Here is a 16,727-nt window from a genome sequence, read left to right as displayed (position 1 = left end):
AGAAAAAAATATATGGTATTATGTTTTCTTCTATGAGTATTCTGGAAATTGTTATAAAAGGTACAAGTTAGGTGAGTGAAATACAACAGAAAATGCATAATGTATTGCTGATTTTTTTTTAATTGATGTTAAAAGATAAAGGTATGTACTTTAATATAAGATGTAGGGTACAAACATTAATAGTACATAGTACTTGAAACATATTTTCTGAGATAATATAAAGATTTGGTTACAAGCTTGCTAGTTAGTTATATCATTTGACATTTGGGACTAGATCAAGTCTTACCGTTCTGATTAAATACTATTTTTATCTGCCCTACGGAAGTACTTGTACTGAAGTATTTGCAGTGCTTTCAGATGAAAAGTGGTTGTTGCGTAAATATGGTAACAAGAAAACAAAGCAAAATGTGAAAATAACTGTTAGGCTTTAGACAACAAAAATGCGGATGCCACAACATGCAATCTATCTCATCTATATCCTTGCAATTAACATGAAACAGTTATGAGATAAGTATCACTTCATAATTAGCAGAACACTTTTTCAAGTCTGTTGGTAAAAGCGTTTAATAAGCACATTATAACCCATGGGTTTCCATTAAGATAGTTCACAGCACTTGTAGTTATTCATAATGCAAATCTGCAGCTATGGGGGTTAACAGCCTGGGAAAATCTCAGAGAAACATTACTTTATTTATTTATTTATTTTAAGTTCCACTGTCTGTGGATTTTTCTTCACAAATAACTCAGTCAAACATGCTGCTGCAGCAACAGTGAAGGACTTTACCTATAAAACTCTATTCTTAGGCAGCCTTTCCTCATACCTAAGACAGTGGAAGTTTTAGGAAGCACTTGCTTGGCTTTTGCTAGCCAATACTGTGCAACCACATCTCCACTGCTGACTGAGGGCAGGAGGATGCTGAACATGGAAGTGTTATTTTCTCATCATTCTTTCTAATCATAGGTAACAACAGCAAAACTCAATCCTCTAAGCTGAGTGTTTACTATTACTTGACAAAAGTAATTAGAACAAATGAAAGGGAAGATAGAATTTGTGTCTGGTTGCAGCAATTTACTAACTTTGGCCTGGACTGCATGTGAGAGGACCAATGCAGTGCTTGGTGCCACTGGACCAAGCAGCGTGTAAAAGCCATTTGAGGGGAAAAAAATAATGACTAAAAAAAAATTCTTCATTTTAACCACTCACAAATAACACAAAGTTTCTTTGTCATAGTTTATCACAGTAAACCTGCATTAATACTTTCTAATCATAGTGACCTCATCCTGCCAGAATGCACTGGCCCCTAATCCTTACTGTAATGTTTTCTCATTAGCTGCTCAGCTTTGGCCACAATGGCTGTAGCAACTAAGCACTGCCTCAGGCACCACTGGAATTAATTACTGGGAGAAACACGGTTGTTTTGAATTGTCATCTTGAATTTATCACTTGCCACTTAATGTAACTCATGTGACCTAATGCCTCCTCCATGTCACCGGGGCTTTGGCACCACCTCCAGTGGGTGATGGTGGGGCATCGAGCATCCCTCCCCAACCCACCTGGCACACAGCTGCTCCAGGCCTGCTTCAAATCCTACCCTGGAGGCAGAGCCAGCTAACGATGCCCCCAGCAAATTGCAGATTACCCACACATCACCCTGCATCTAAACCCAAGGAGGATGCAGAGCTGGACCTGGTCCACCTGACAGCCACTGCTTGAGATGATAATCTTTCATTTTGCTGGACAGAGCGACACTAACCATTTGTTTCATTCATGTTCTGTTTTTAAAAATAATGAAACTGGCTGTTCACATACGGATGAATAAGTGGTTCCAAGGGACCTTGAAGAGTTAGGCCTGTGGCATCTTCTTATAAATTGTGAAGAAATTGCTGATTAAATTATTCTCAAAACAGAATATACATCAGTAATATAATACATATATGAACTTCGTCTGCTTCCTTCCACCTACATATATTTTCCATTTATTTTAGGATGAAGGATGTTTCCATTGCTTTTTTCTTTAAATTACATAATAAATGCTTTCTTTTTCTTAAGAAAAAAAAAAATATTCAGTGTAAAATACAAGTTATATTATGCACATGCTCTCAGTCCCAAGTCCAAGGTTTATCTGTGAAGAGCTTATAACTGCAGTAGACTCATCTGACATTTTTCCGACACAAAAGGAATAGCCAGGATGCCCACACTTCTGCTGGAAGTTTAACATTTTTAAGTTCTATTGAAGAGCTTAACTCCATAAGAGATGCAATTTTACTATTGTTGAAAACAGGAATGACTCAGTGTAACAAGCCAAAAACACCCTACAGATAAAAAGATAAATATAACAATCCTGCCTTTTAGTAGCCTTTTAACAATGACAATTCTGACCATGTTTCTTAGACAAAAAGATTTCCTCTTGCTACCACACTGTATACTCAGCACAGTAAACTTAGAGAGATGTATAATGTGATATAAACATTAATAGTTTCACAATTGTGTTTTAGAAAGACTATTTATAGAGAAAATACAAAATGCCTCCCAAAAGTACACTTAGACGTAAGCCACCATAATCTTCTTGCTCATGCAGCAGGAAATCTAATACACCAGCTCAATAAACCTGTAGGAAACAAAGGTTTTATGTAGCATTAAGAGTCACAATATTAAAATACCACATATTACATTCAACTGCTCTTACAACACTCATTTTAAGAGCCAAGAAAATTAAGTGCCAGATTGAGAGTAATAATATCATAACATGCAGAAAGAGACTGGAAAAGTACAAAAATATGTGAAGCCCTCACAGTATCTTTGTTGCTTGGGTCAATTCCAGATACTGGATGGTATTGATGTTTTGGGTCATCAACTGCCCCAGCACAGCAGAATTCTCCAGAATGTACTGCGAAATGCAAATTCTCATCAGCTGGCTCAATGAGATTATTGCAAAACGTATACTTCATTGTTCTTAATAAAAAAGGTGAAGTAATCATCATCATTGATATGCCAGTCAAAATCCAGGTTTGAGCATAAGTGCATTAGTGAGAAAATATACATGCATGCTTTTGAGAGTATATTAAAATGAGGTAAAGATCTGACTTTGGTGCAGAATGGCCTAGGCAACTGATAAAAACATTCATGACATTCACTATATATTTTTTTTTATATTATTGCCCATGTTATTTATATCATCTTACCTGGGAACTACTCCTCAAATCATTACCAGAAGTCCAGCTTTATAGGTTCCACTCCCAGAATCAAGGCTCTAGGACTGAAGATAAGAACAGAAACTGGGAATCCCAAAGTATCCCATTTCCCAAATCCCAAGCCCTTACTCCACTTCTAGCTAGCAGTGAAAGATACAATTAATTTTTAATTTTTTTTTTTGATACCTCAAAAATTGGTGTAGCTTTTGCATTTCTTTTCAGGTTCATGACTTGATATTTAGGAGGGCTAGAACTGAAAAAAAAAAAAAAAAAAAAAAAAAAATGTTGGGTGAAAAAGGAAGGAAAGAATATTTTCCAGCCAGAGACATTTTGCAGATGTTTGCTTTGAACAGAGCTTCGGAATGTTTTGGTGAAATGGATTAATAAATGAAGCACAAGTGCAGTGATCAAGATGCATAGCAAATAGCAAACATTTTTATTGTATAATTCATACTCGTGTATGTTGCCTATATAGTTATCTAATCATAACAACTTTATCCATGCAACTAAGTGAAAAACAACATTATTTTTAACCGTTCATAGGAAGGCTACAAACCCCCTTAGAGAATGAAATAAACTTTTTTTTTTTAAACATAGCATATCCAATTGTAATTATAAATACAATTTAAATAAACACAGTGAAAATGTGCTGATCCAACCAGAATTCTTGAGTTAGCATTAAGCTTTGAATAATAGACTGAAAAAAAAAAAAAAAAGTAAGGTGCAAGTATTTTGTGCTTCTATCATACATCTGAAAAAAATGATCTTAACCATGAATTTGTGGAACCTAAGTGTTTATTTCATGCTATTATTTCATTTTCAAAAATCCATATTTTAAACAGGAGGAAAAACCAGCTGGCATATAAAAAAAAATCCTTGCAAGAGGAAAACATATCTAAAAGCAAATTGTGTGTATTTGTTATTGAGAGACTAAGTTTATGCAAGCAATTGTCATGCAAGCAGAGTTGTAAGTAATAATGTGGCCTTTAATGACGGAATGATGGACCTGCCAAACACTAGCTCCTGCCATACACTGCTTGTATTTCCCTGCACAAAGATGCCCATCTGGGAGTTATTAACATATCCTCGTCAATTCAGAACCTACTTTAACATAATCCATATTTGTTGGAGGAAGTCCAACATCAGCTAGAGAACAGCACTCACGTGATCCAATGACACATTTCAAGCAGCACACATAAAGCATGCTTGGGCAGCTAAGCAATTCAGAAATGCAAATAACAAAAGCATTCTTCTTACTAGATAAAAAGGACAAATCCCTTTTGGCATAACATCTTATATACTCTTAGTACTGTATGAAAACAACAGAGAGAAAAAGGAAAAAAGCACTACTTTTCTGGAGGTGCTTTTCTTTTTATTCCAAGCATGCTGATACACTCGGTCTCTCACCAAAGCTGATGTTTCCAAGACCCAACAAGTGCTTAGTTGCATGGAGGCAGTGGGAGAGAATACACATTCTCTTAAATCAGCAATATCACATTTGCTTGTAAGGTACTTAGAAAAGTGAGCATTGTTTTTTCAACAGGACCTGACCTCTGCATCAAGGAAACCTCTCATTAGAAAATTGTTTTGTCCCACAGCATAGTCTACTTTTGGAAGCTCATGTTTTCATTTTTCATTACAATTTTTATTTCGCTATAGATATGGCATTGTTAAATGCAGGCTCCATTGAGAACCACATTCATATTGGGCTAGATAGTTTTATATTTTCTTTGCTTAATATATAATGAGAATTTGTTGAAATCAGATTTACTTAGATTTCACATAGTATTGCTGTTATTACTTCAAGTGCCACCAATACAGAACAAATTTTGTTAAACTTATCAAATACAAGAACACCCTGACCAAAGAATTCTACGTAGGCTACACTAATACAGCCTTCAGAACATTTACATGAATGAGTCATGGGGTGCTTCTGCTTGGAGGTCGGCATAAGGTTATAAGAATTAAAAGAAAAAGGAATGTGAATACAAAACTTGTATTTTGACTTACTTTCTATTATTTTCTAATTAAGAAGCATTTATTAATACTTTGCTTATTAGTGTTTTTAACTCCTTCAATGATCATAACAGACAAATTAAGAAACAGATTTCCATTTGAAGAGAAAGAAATCGAATTATGTTGCTGCCGTTGTTTTTGTTTTGTTTTTAACCAGCATTAAATTATATGACATATACATGGTTTTCCTATATATAGGTTTCCGTATATAGGTTTTCCTATGTCAGATATGACATAGGAAAAGAAATTGAGTGCTTTTTCTTAATAGGAGTAGTTAAGTGATTTCTAGAACAAAATTTGCATAAGCAATACGACACTTTTTTTTTTTTTGCATAATATCTGACTCACCATTGGAAATTTATTGACTGCCTTACAGCTGTGAGGGACAGAAGGATTTGAAAATCAACATCAACAATGTTGTTGACATCAACATTCTCTGCTATATTATAAGGTATTTCTTATTTTATTTATATCACAATTATATACAATATATTCTCGACCTTTCTGTAATAAGAAAACAAATATGAAACTCCTGTATCATACCCCTATCACTAATTAACAGATCAAGAAGCTTTCTACAGTTCCATTAGTCTTGAACTGTATGTATATATTACAAACCTGTACAAATTTTCCTTTGACACATCCATTACTTCAAAAAGTACACTCCTCTAAAATGGCTCAGCAGCCCCTGTGTTCCCAGAGGGATGAAACAAACAAAAAAACAACAACACTGTACCAAGCACTCCTGGCTTTTAGCTAGAGTACTGCTATTTACAGGAACTCCCCAACGAGCTTGGAGAACAACCTGTAACCCACAAGTCCATAGCTGAATCTAAAGAAAAACTGTCCTGCGTTCTCCTGAAGGATATCATATCACATGAAGGAGGAAAACTTTCTCCAAGTAGTCTGACATATGACTGTACCCTAAAGGCTTTAACAAATGTACAAAATTAGCCTATATTTGGATTCTCAAGTGAAATCTAATCATCATGATCAGATTCACCAAGAGGCATGATAAAGTCCTCATGGACTTCATCATGGGGAGCAGAAGTAGCCTCTGCTTTCTCCATCATGCAATGCCAAAACAAGTAGTCAAAGTACCACCAGGGGATGTGGTTAAGTGTATCTGCTTGCTCTGATTTACAAATTAAACTTCTATAAATAATAAAAGGGAAAATAATGCAAAGATATCAAATAAAGAATGAAGTGGGGTGCTTGTTTGTTTGCTTTTATTTCTTGCATTAACCTTCAGGTTAGTAATTGGAGTCACAAGTAATCACAAAAGTAATCACAAGTAATTGGAAGCTGTTAGCCCTAACCAGCCTGTCATGCCTCAACTTCCCACAAAATTCAGCACAAGTGCAAGGAAACTTAGACAATGAGAATTCAGTATCACTTTTTAAACATAAAATAACAGGAACACCTGTAATTTTGTCTTTTTTTTTTCTTTTTTTTTTTTTTTTTTTTTTTTTTTAATGTACAAATCAAAACAGGGAACATGCTATTCTTTCCTTTGAAGAAAGAAAGACATGCATGTAACCCACCAATGAAAACAGTAAGGCAACTAAATATGCAAAGAGTTATTAATTTGTGCAGGTTAGTCCTGCAAGAAAGAGGAAAGGCTACAGTAGAATAGGACCGAAGATTTGAATCAATATAAAACACATTACTGCAAACATTTACTTTCAATTGCAGCATAAACCCAAATGAGTTAAAAATTGTTTCTTAATCCTTGGTCAGAAACATGAAATTTCCTACTACAAATTAAACCAATACTTGCAGAGTCTCACACTTTAAGCATGTGCTGAATCCTCAGCGCAGAAAAAAAAAAAATCTCCACACCTAAAATGGTTTTGAACACTTTAAATTTTCAAATGAGAATTTTCTGAAATTTGAACTTCTGTTTTCAAGGCTATAGTGTTACTTCTGTAGTTTTGCTACATTATCAGCAAAAATCCCTGAAACTTCAAAGTTTCAGATGAAGTATTGTGAGAGTGCCAGCACTCATGGAGGGCTTGGCACAACACTTTGATGTACAGGATTGCAAGATGTTGACAGCTGAACACTAACCCCCTTTTTAACCCTCAGTTCAATGGAACATGATATTTACTGACTTCAACTTCTGATTGGATGAAAACCCAGAAAACTCTTTTCCTTCTTTTTCGTCCAGGTTTACTTGATGTTGTGATCTCTGATGTTCAGACTAATATTGTTTATGACCTTTAAAGACCTTCAGGGAGATGTTGTTTTCCCATCACCCAGCCACTATGGATGGATTCCAACATATGTCCATGAGCTACAAAAGGGTAGTGTAAACATCTCCCCCATTAAACTTCAGTTTAACATTAGGACTGCTATCCAAAGATCATACTTAAAGATAGCTGAAGTGTTACTATATTCCTTTGCGTAGCTCAGTCATGACCCTAATTAATGTGTCTAGGTTAGACATGTAGTTCTTTAAGTAATGGGTGGTTTTGTTTGGACAATTAGGCAGAGTTGACAAGGAAATTTTCCATCAAACTGGGTCATAAAAAGTACATTATTCAGCATTATTATGAGTAAAACACCATTTATTACCTGAACTTTACAATACACCATTATCAATCTTTACCTGTCATTAAGGTATGTTAACATGAGATCAAAGAGGCAAACCCAACTTAAACAAACAGAGGTGCAGAGAAAGCTTTTAGGCTTGCTTATTTAAATTGAAACAAGTGTAATTGAGTCCATTAATTAGTTAGAATTTCCTTTCAGCTGAAGATGCAAATCAACTAATCACTAAAATCTCAGAGCATTTCTTATTCACAGGTCACAGCTGTGCTCTTTCTGAGAGAAAAGTAGCTAAATTCATCCACAGAAATACAAAAAAATATCATTGGGCTGTCTTCTGGATGAAAGTTTAGATAGACTCTCTTTTCAGCTGTTACCTAAAATATTATTTACTCATTAAAAAAAAAAATGTGGACAGACAGAGGTCTCTTGGAGGTTTTGTTTCAAGGGGTCCATTTCTTTAAAAAAAAAAAAAAAAAACAAAAAACAAAAAAACACTGCTGATGCAGCAGATTATTGTAGATTCAGAAGTATCTTAGTAAACTATTTTCGTTGCAGTATCCTGTGTTGGAGTACAAGTGCTCTAGTCATGGAGCAGGACGCCTATATCCTGAGCACCATGTACACTCTCTCAAATACAGATCTAGGTCTTTCACCTTACTCTGTGCCACTTAACCAAACAGCCATGTTGCAAATCAGGTAATGATCCTGATTTGCAACAGGGTTGAAGAACAACCCTGTTGTAACCTTGAACATTACTGTAATGTGAACAATGTGACAATATTTTTTAGGAGATTCCACAATGGAATGTGGAATATGGACTGTTGGGAAAGTTTTTGACCCAAAATTAAAGATTTTAGATGTGTGAGTGCATTTTGCTTTTTCCAGCTACACTGTTTGACAATCTAGCTACAGATTGCAATTCTATTACATCTGCATAATTCAATGGATATTTCAGAGAACCAAGAAGGGCAAAATTAGAAATCAAGTCAATGAAACTTGAGCCAAATCTTTCTGAAATTTCCAAATGATTTAGATTCTTTATTTTTCAGTATAATCAGAATCTCTATTCTTTTCCAGATAATATTATGCATGTTGTAGACACATTTATTTATCCCCAGTTTCATAGGAACATTTCCCTCAAAGAGAAGTACCATACCAAATGTGTACATAACATCTTCTCATTTCATCTCTTGACCAAAACCTCTATATTATTACACTCCTGAGCATTTTTTCCAGCACAGATTCAGGTCAGTCTGTAGTCTAAAAGTTTATAAACATGGCTTCATTTTGTATCGTACACATATGCAATGCATAACAAATGGTAGGAGGCTGGAGTTAGGAGTGGGTAGCAGTCTTCAAGGTTTCAAAAAAATAACTACCACTTTTTGCTTTTATTAGGAGGTAAAGCATCACTCAGGATTGCTCCCTTATCAGAGATCTTTTAAGATTCCTCTTAAAGTTATTGGAAGCAAACTAGATCATTTTGCTAGATATCTTTCTACTACTCCTCTCTTGTTAAGCTTATTTCAACATTCACTAAGCTCATTAAGCAATTTTACACAATGTAACCATCATCTCCAAACAAATACCTCCTGACCTTAACCCTGACCATATGGGTAAGAGGGGAGAAAGAACTACTCTCAATGTACATTTGCATTTTTTTGCATATCTACAGACACTAACACTGACCCATTGGGTAAGAGGGAAAAAGAACCATTTTCAATGTATACTTGCACACATATCTGATCCCAGTACAAAAGAGGTGTTTTTTCTGTTTGTTTGTTTTTCCTCATTATTTGTTTTACAAATACATGACCATTAAGGATTACTTTAGAGTCACCACAGAGATTTCACTTAACCCTATTCAAGGCCTTTCATCTTCTCTTCTGAACCATATGAGCCATTTGTAAGACATAAACGAGAGCTTCGAATGCTAATACCTACACATCACCAACTAGAAGTAAAACACTTCCTGTGCACCTAGCCGAATGGTCCCATTCCTGCGATATACACACTTCCACTGGAGGCATCAAGACACAAAGAAAGAAGACTACACAAAAAAAAACTCGGAATGGGAAGCTGACACTCCACTACATTTGCTCTAACCTAACCACATTTGCTCACCTAAGAAAAGGTGTCATGTTAACATTAGTTGGCTATTCAGATTATTAAAGAAAAATGGACGGAAATTCTATCTGTATGATGACATTTGACAACTTGGTACTTAATGTGACATGAAAACAACAAATTTAGAAAGAACATTACATAATTCTAATGATTAGTATATAAAAATGATCAAAATACCTACGAACCCAGGTGTGCCTTGTATACTAAAAAAGCAAGGATCAGTCTTTGTTAATAATTATCTGGTGTATTTTGAAATACAAAACCTATATATTCACATTTGAATCATTCACCAGCTACTGAATTAAAGCTTCCTGTGAAGTCCTATCAATTTACTCCATACAGTTAATAGTGCACAACCGAGGACAGAAATGAGATAGAGCACTATATAACACCAAATCTTTAGAAAGAACTTGCTTCAGCAGAATATACTTATTCCAGAAATATCTAAAATCTATTTTAGCAGAAGAATGAGGTTAAAAATTCTTCTGTGAGGTATGCTTGTGGATCTTTAGCAACCTCAGCGGTCAGGACCTCTGTATTATATCATCTGATAGACAGATTAGACAGTTCCAACATGTATCGTAGCCTACCTCATTCCAAAGATTTAAAGCTGTACTATAAATATGTAGTACACAAAATAATGTGAAGTCATTCTGATTTATTAGAAATACATTAAAACTATCTTCATGTTTTCTCTAACTCAAAAGTAACTGGAAGCTTTCTGTCATGTTCTTCTATGCTGAACAAACTAATTTCTTCTTCCAAGGTCATCAAGGCTGCCATAGGATTTTTTTTCACTAAAATGCTAACTTCTCCTTAAGACTTGTTTACTAATTTACCAAAGTTTAAAGTTTACTACTTTACCAAAGCATGCTGAAAACAGTTACATTGTACAATCAAGACCTCCCCATTTCCTCCAAATATCCCCATCAAGCAAATAAAGTAACCAATCTGACTTGCCAAAAGGAAAACAACTGTAAAAGATTTAAGCTCAATATACATGTGTATATATATATATATATACATATATATATATATTGAAGTACAATAGGTCTTTAAACAACTAGCATTTCTCACTTTACAAGAGAAATGCTCTGATTATGATCTTCAGAAACAGTAGTTACATAATTGTTTGCTTCTTCTTAGTCTTCCCCGTTATTTGCCAGAGAGGTAATATTTTTACTAAGAAATCTACACTGTTAGAAATATTGTTTTGGTTTCGTAGACACAAATCCAAGAGGGAGCTTGTTGAGCAGTGCTCCTCAGTTGGTGAGTGAACAGATTTATTTCCAGGACAGTCATAACTGAATAAACAATATTTCCTGACTGTTACAATGGGATAAAGTAACTGTTCAGCTGGAATGACAGTCTTAATTAACTGCTTTTACTCTTCCCAATAACGTCTTTGATAGAGGACTGTCACACATCCCTCTGCAGATTTTACCATTTTCATAGAAGAGCACAAGTTTCCCTTTTATAACCATCTGCAGACCACTATGAAAACCTAAAATGGACCGTGCTGCAAACTCATAATGCCAAGGCACTCCAAGAAGCAAAAATGTATTTTTGCACTGCAGTAGCTTCCTTCCATGCCAAACCATGCTGAATATGGCTGGGACAGTCAGGATTCTCCCAGAGCCTACCACTGAGGATCACTCCCTCGAATGTTTCAAAGCATTCATTTCCAAGGATCCTGGCATCCCTTCCTTGTACTCAGTAACTCAGCATGACCACATCACCTTTGTGCATGAGTCACAAGCAGAATTAGCTGTGTCAGTTGACCTTGGCAGGTGCTTGTTGAGCCCTTCCCTGAAAGTCTCCGATAACGGAAACTCTCCTCCATGTGGAGGTCTCCTCAGGACATTGCAATGTTTACTAAGTGATTTTGACAAATGCTTCTCATTACATTTATGGCCTGTATTCTGCTAGTTTCAACTTTTAATTTACTATTTGCCTTCCTCCTTTGCAGGTTCAGTCACATGCTGTTTTTTCATGTGCTGACAGTGTGCTCAAGTTGAGAACCAGAAGCACAACAAAAGTGATGGCAAATAATAAAATTTATTGTAAATACTTTTGGAGGAAAGAATCCCACTGAAATTAGAGTATTTGATGAATAGCAACCAATTCTAAAAATACTTACAAGCAAAAAAAAACAGACTTTTCTCATATTGTCATATAAGAAAATATTTTTTAAAAATGCATTCAAATAATTTGACAATTACTCTTTGTAGATGATTAAGATCATACCTTAATATAAGACAAAGTGTAGAATTGAATCAGTAGTATTGAACAGTTTTAAATAATTATAGTATTTAATAATTTCATTGTAAAAAATATGATTTTGTTGAGCACACATCTTAAACATTCTATAATTATTGGACTGACACTTGCATTTGATTTTTATGACTAAGCTATTTAGTCAATTACTTTGCATTCCTTTTCCTTCCTTTTACCATCTTTGTCATTGAACACAAGTTTTTATCCTTTTGGAATAAAGAATCTTCTTCTGTGATGCTCTACAATAAGAAGCAGACCTTGTTTCCTAATAAAAAAATATCATGGACTATGACAAGGAAATGGTCCAAAATTTAGTTTCATAAGATAAATAAGGAGCAAAGAATGGAATGTACCCCAAATTTTTTGAAATGTAAATAAAGCTGGGGGCAGCCTGAAGCCTTCACAATGCAAAGAACACCAGTTGCAAGGCCAAGGACTCCAGAAGTCAGCACGAAACAAAAGAGGTAGAAAAAATGCATAAGAGAAAATATTAATGGATGTTGTTCTTTTCTGGTTAGCCCTATTTTTATTTTCTTTTCATAGTGTCAATATATCCCATTCACACTTCAATAAGTGTTCTAAGAAAGCAGAACCTAAGAGCCATCAGGACAGCCACTGTACAACAGAGATGTTCCTGCTTTGCAGAGACACACAAAGTAGTCTCTCTGATTCCACATTTAGAAATGGTTTCACTGAAAACACTTGAAAATAAGACTTTTCTTTTCCCCAGTAGTTATATTGTTTTGCTCAACCTGATCTATTGCATTCCATTATATCTACAAGATTTTACCTTTTACAGCTCATTTTTAATTGCATATCGTTGCTAACTTTTGTGTAAAGAGACAGGGCTCTGCCATTCTTACTAATTATCCAAATCACCAGTCCTTGTTTGCATGTGTGTGGCCTTGCCTAAAGCTTTTAACCACAAGTTGTGTCACTAAATCAAAGTAGTCTCTGCTGTAGTGACAAACTATGTGCAAAAGATTACAGAACATTCCTTTAAGGTAATTGGAAGTATTCTTTCTAGGATTACAGTACTCAAATGCAAATAATAATTTGGTAGAGGAGTGAGAGGCAGGGATTCTGGAAGGTTATAACATGCTGTGAATTAATGCACTGCTGTCCCATTGAACCGCAGCCTCAACAACACTGCAGCCCTAACTGACTTGGGCAATCTCAGACACCTTTAGTAACAAAAATAATCTGCAACAGTGAGATCAACACCTTCACTCTTGCCTCAGGGTAGCTCCGGATAAATTGTGTGTGAGGAACGCCCTGGAAAATGTTCTTAGTCCTGTTTATACAGACCAATGCTGGCTGCTTTTCTCTTACCATATTCCTTCTTATTCTGACTTTTTTGTGTGTGTGTGTTAACTAATAATATTGAATTTATTAAATGAAGTAGAAAGATCCAAAATTAAGAAAAAAATAATTACTTTCTCATTATTAAGCCAAAGCTGTAACATGTATTGCCATCTGTGCACATATGCAGATATCCTGCTCATAGCATCATGGTAATATCTTTTTTTTTTTTTCTTCCTGAAGGGATACATCTAGCCTTATCCCTTACTTATACATCCATTGCTTTCTTTCATCCTTTATTTTCTGTCTTAAGTCCATCAAAATAAGAAGTAAAGGATGATCTGTACATGTCCACAACTTCCCTTTCACCTTCATAATTGCAATCGTATTTGAAGCATATTTTTATTCTTTTAATTTTTCAGCTTTTCTTCTTGTCTTTTTGCAAGCAAAAAGAAAACCTTTCAGAGCATTTTATGACAGCACAAGAGACAGAAAAGGGAAGAGAAAGATTTTCCCATAAGAATTATGGAGCTCATGAGACAATAAGCTGATATGCAAGGGATTACTTATACCCATCTCTAACACTCCTCCTTCCACTTCTCATGAATCAATAACTGGAGTGGGACTAAATGGTGGCTTCTCCTCTTCCCTATCTCTGGTCTCTTAAACCTTTAATACAAAATGGGCCTTCTGTAACATGGCAGGCAGAGAAAGGCAGAGGCCCATTCAGAAAAGGCACTTGGTTGGGACTACAAGTGGCAGAAACAATTCTCACCTACCTTGCAGCTCTGACCCAAACCCACACATTCCAGCTGCGCACATACATATAGGTCACTTGGCCAGTCCATGTGTCTACTCTGAAAACACTTTCTTCCCTCAGCCCTAGAAACTACGCCCATGGGATGGTTCACACAGAACACATTCTCCTACCAAGTAAGCTTTGATGGCTTACGATTTTCTTTTATTTACTTTATTTATTTTTAAGTCCTGGTTAGTAATTTTATATCCTGAAAATGAAACATGAAAAAGTTATAACACCGCTGTTGCAGTGAAAATATTTAGGGTTTTGTGATGACTCAGAGACAGATACTTAGTACTCTCTATATAGGTTAAATAGCATAATATGGTATAATGCCTTCCTTTTTTTCTGTTTGTTCATTTTGAAACTATGGTGCCAGGCCAAATACAAGTCACATGTCACACACTCGTCATCATATAGAGATTTCAGAATAAATATGAAATGCAAAACCTTCCAGATCCTATTAACACCAGCTTGCCAGCTCTGCGTTGTGTCTCTCAGAGAAAAAATATCCATTCAGTAAGAACCAGAATCTCCACCAGTTTTTGTTCTCTAAACTGCCATCACCTGCAACTTAACCAGGCCAATATAACTTCTCGCTCTATCACATGATCTGTTTCTCAGTTTTGCTGGCACTACGTGAATATTTACACTGCACAGAAGTCTTCCAGTACTCACCAGTGCCAGCACAAACCTGTCTCCCAAAGGATGTTAATATAGATCACTCCATTTTTTTTCTCCCCAAAGTTTTTGACAGAAATCTGAGAAAGTTTCCTCTGATCTGGGGAGAACAATTTTTCAGAGCAGTTTGCCTTCACTTCATGGTTAAGGTTGTCAGAAAAAGTACGCCAGTAGCCTCTCTAAAGGGGAAGGGGTCCTCCAGACATCTCAGCAATGTGATCTTACAGCTCAGTTGGGCAGCAAAGGCTGTCCACTGTGACAGAGCTTGCAGATGGCAGCCGCTGGGCTCATCTCAACTGTTGCTGTGGATGCCTTAGCACTGCCCTGCCCTGGACCTGCCTCCAAGGGCAGAGTTTTCTGAGCAGGATAAAAGGGAAGACTTGCTTTGATAGGGCTGTTTTTAAGCAGACCCAGGAAGTTCAAGGAACATGATCTTCTATCACTATGAACATCAATCAGCTTCAAGCAACCAAATGTTCCTCTTTCAGAAGCATGTGGGCCTGTCCTGCACCAAATGCACTAAAAAATCTGCAATAGCTCTGAAGTCAGTAGGAATTGTGCAACTCCTCTCCCACTGCAGGTCATCAACAAGACCAAGACCTAAATCCTAATCTCTTTTACAATGAAAAAATTGCATGAAGCAAGCAGGATCTGGCCTCAGGTAAAGAGACAAACAAAAGCCAGGCCATTACCTCATTAATCCTTATTACTGATGTTACCAAGGAGAAAACTATTCCCTTAAATTTGCATTTCTGCATTATCCCTTGCCCTTGGGTTAGCTCAGTCTTGACTTTCAGCAACTGGTGTGTTCACTGAGAAATAAAAAGTTATACAGCTGATCCAATCCTCTGTTAGAGTAATTAGAAAATCATGTTATGTTGTTGGTGGGTTTTTGTTAAATCATGGTCCTCACTATTCATTAACATTCAAGTGCTGAAAAGCCAATAAATTATTACCAAAAGGAAATGTAAATAAATTTCTCTGAGGAAGGACTGCATACAGTAGGCTGGAACCTCCTTCAAGTTAATTGCAACACAGTTCACTAATGAAACTTTCCATCTATTAAATCTTAACAGGCATAACTATAAAAATGGCGCCAAGCTCTCTCCTGCCTAGAAATGTCCCAGACAGCATCTGTAGAGACTTCACACTTATTGTCTCTGCAGGTATTTATAATTATCCCTAAGTAGCAATAGCAACATAGAACTGACTTCACACTGGTTATAGATTTTTTGAATTAATTTTCATACTGGAGTTGGCAGCAGCAAAGAGCATAGCAACAGCACTTCATTGTCACCAAATACTTCATAGTGTGTCTGACCCAAGGTGCTCTGAATTCAACAGGAATCACCTTCCTTTAATTTCACTGAGCTCAGGATTAGGGCCAAGATGGATAAGGACATCACTAGCACTTCAGCCAAGATCTGTTTCTGCTTTTGAAGCAAAAATTTAAATTTCCCTCTTTCACACCTGTTCAAAAGAGACCACACAGTATTGCTGAAGGGTAACTTCCTTACATGCACGTGATAGTCCTGCAATGTGCTTTTGCCTGTTTATGGCTGTGTAGACTACCTTTATCCCATGCTACTCTTGATCTTGTTCTTAATTTCCTCCTCTCATGAGTGTTATTAAGTATTCAGACTCCTGACCTGTGCTTCTGGTCTGCAAGACTTGCCCAAGCAAGCTTTTTAAACTTTGCTTTTCTGCCATTTCCTCCATGTTTTCATAGCTGTCTTTGCTCTTTATTTTCTCTTCAACTACAAAATTACAGGTGATACAA

General features: G+C 36.0%; 1 long non-coding RNA gene across 2 annotated transcripts in view; it reads right to left on the bottom strand.

The window, feature by feature from the left end:
* Nucleotides 1-1,954: 1,954 nt before the first annotated feature.
* Nucleotides 1,955-16,727, bottom strand: part of LOC311438586 — an 84,009-nt gene continuing 69,236 nt past the window's right edge. Inside the window, exons 3-5 of one of the 2 annotated variants that reach the window (XR_014694189.1) lie at nt 3,379-3,445; nt 3,184-3,257; nt 1,955-2,609 (exon numbers count right to left, since the gene is read on the bottom strand). This is a non-coding gene — a long non-coding RNA (uncharacterized lncRNA). The remainder of the gene's footprint in view (nt 2,610-3,183; nt 3,258-3,378; nt 3,446-16,727) is intronic. The other variant, XR_014694188.1, reaches the window with a different exon arrangement.

The sequence above is a fragment of the Aythya ferina genome (assembly GCF_964211825.1).
Source record: "Aythya ferina genome assembly, chromosome: 6".
Classification (NCBI taxonomy): Eukaryota; Metazoa; Chordata; class Aves; order Anseriformes; family Anatidae; genus Aythya; species Aythya ferina.
The sequence above is the reverse complement of the archived record's forward strand: the minus strand, read 5'-3'. Positions and strand labels throughout refer to the sequence as shown.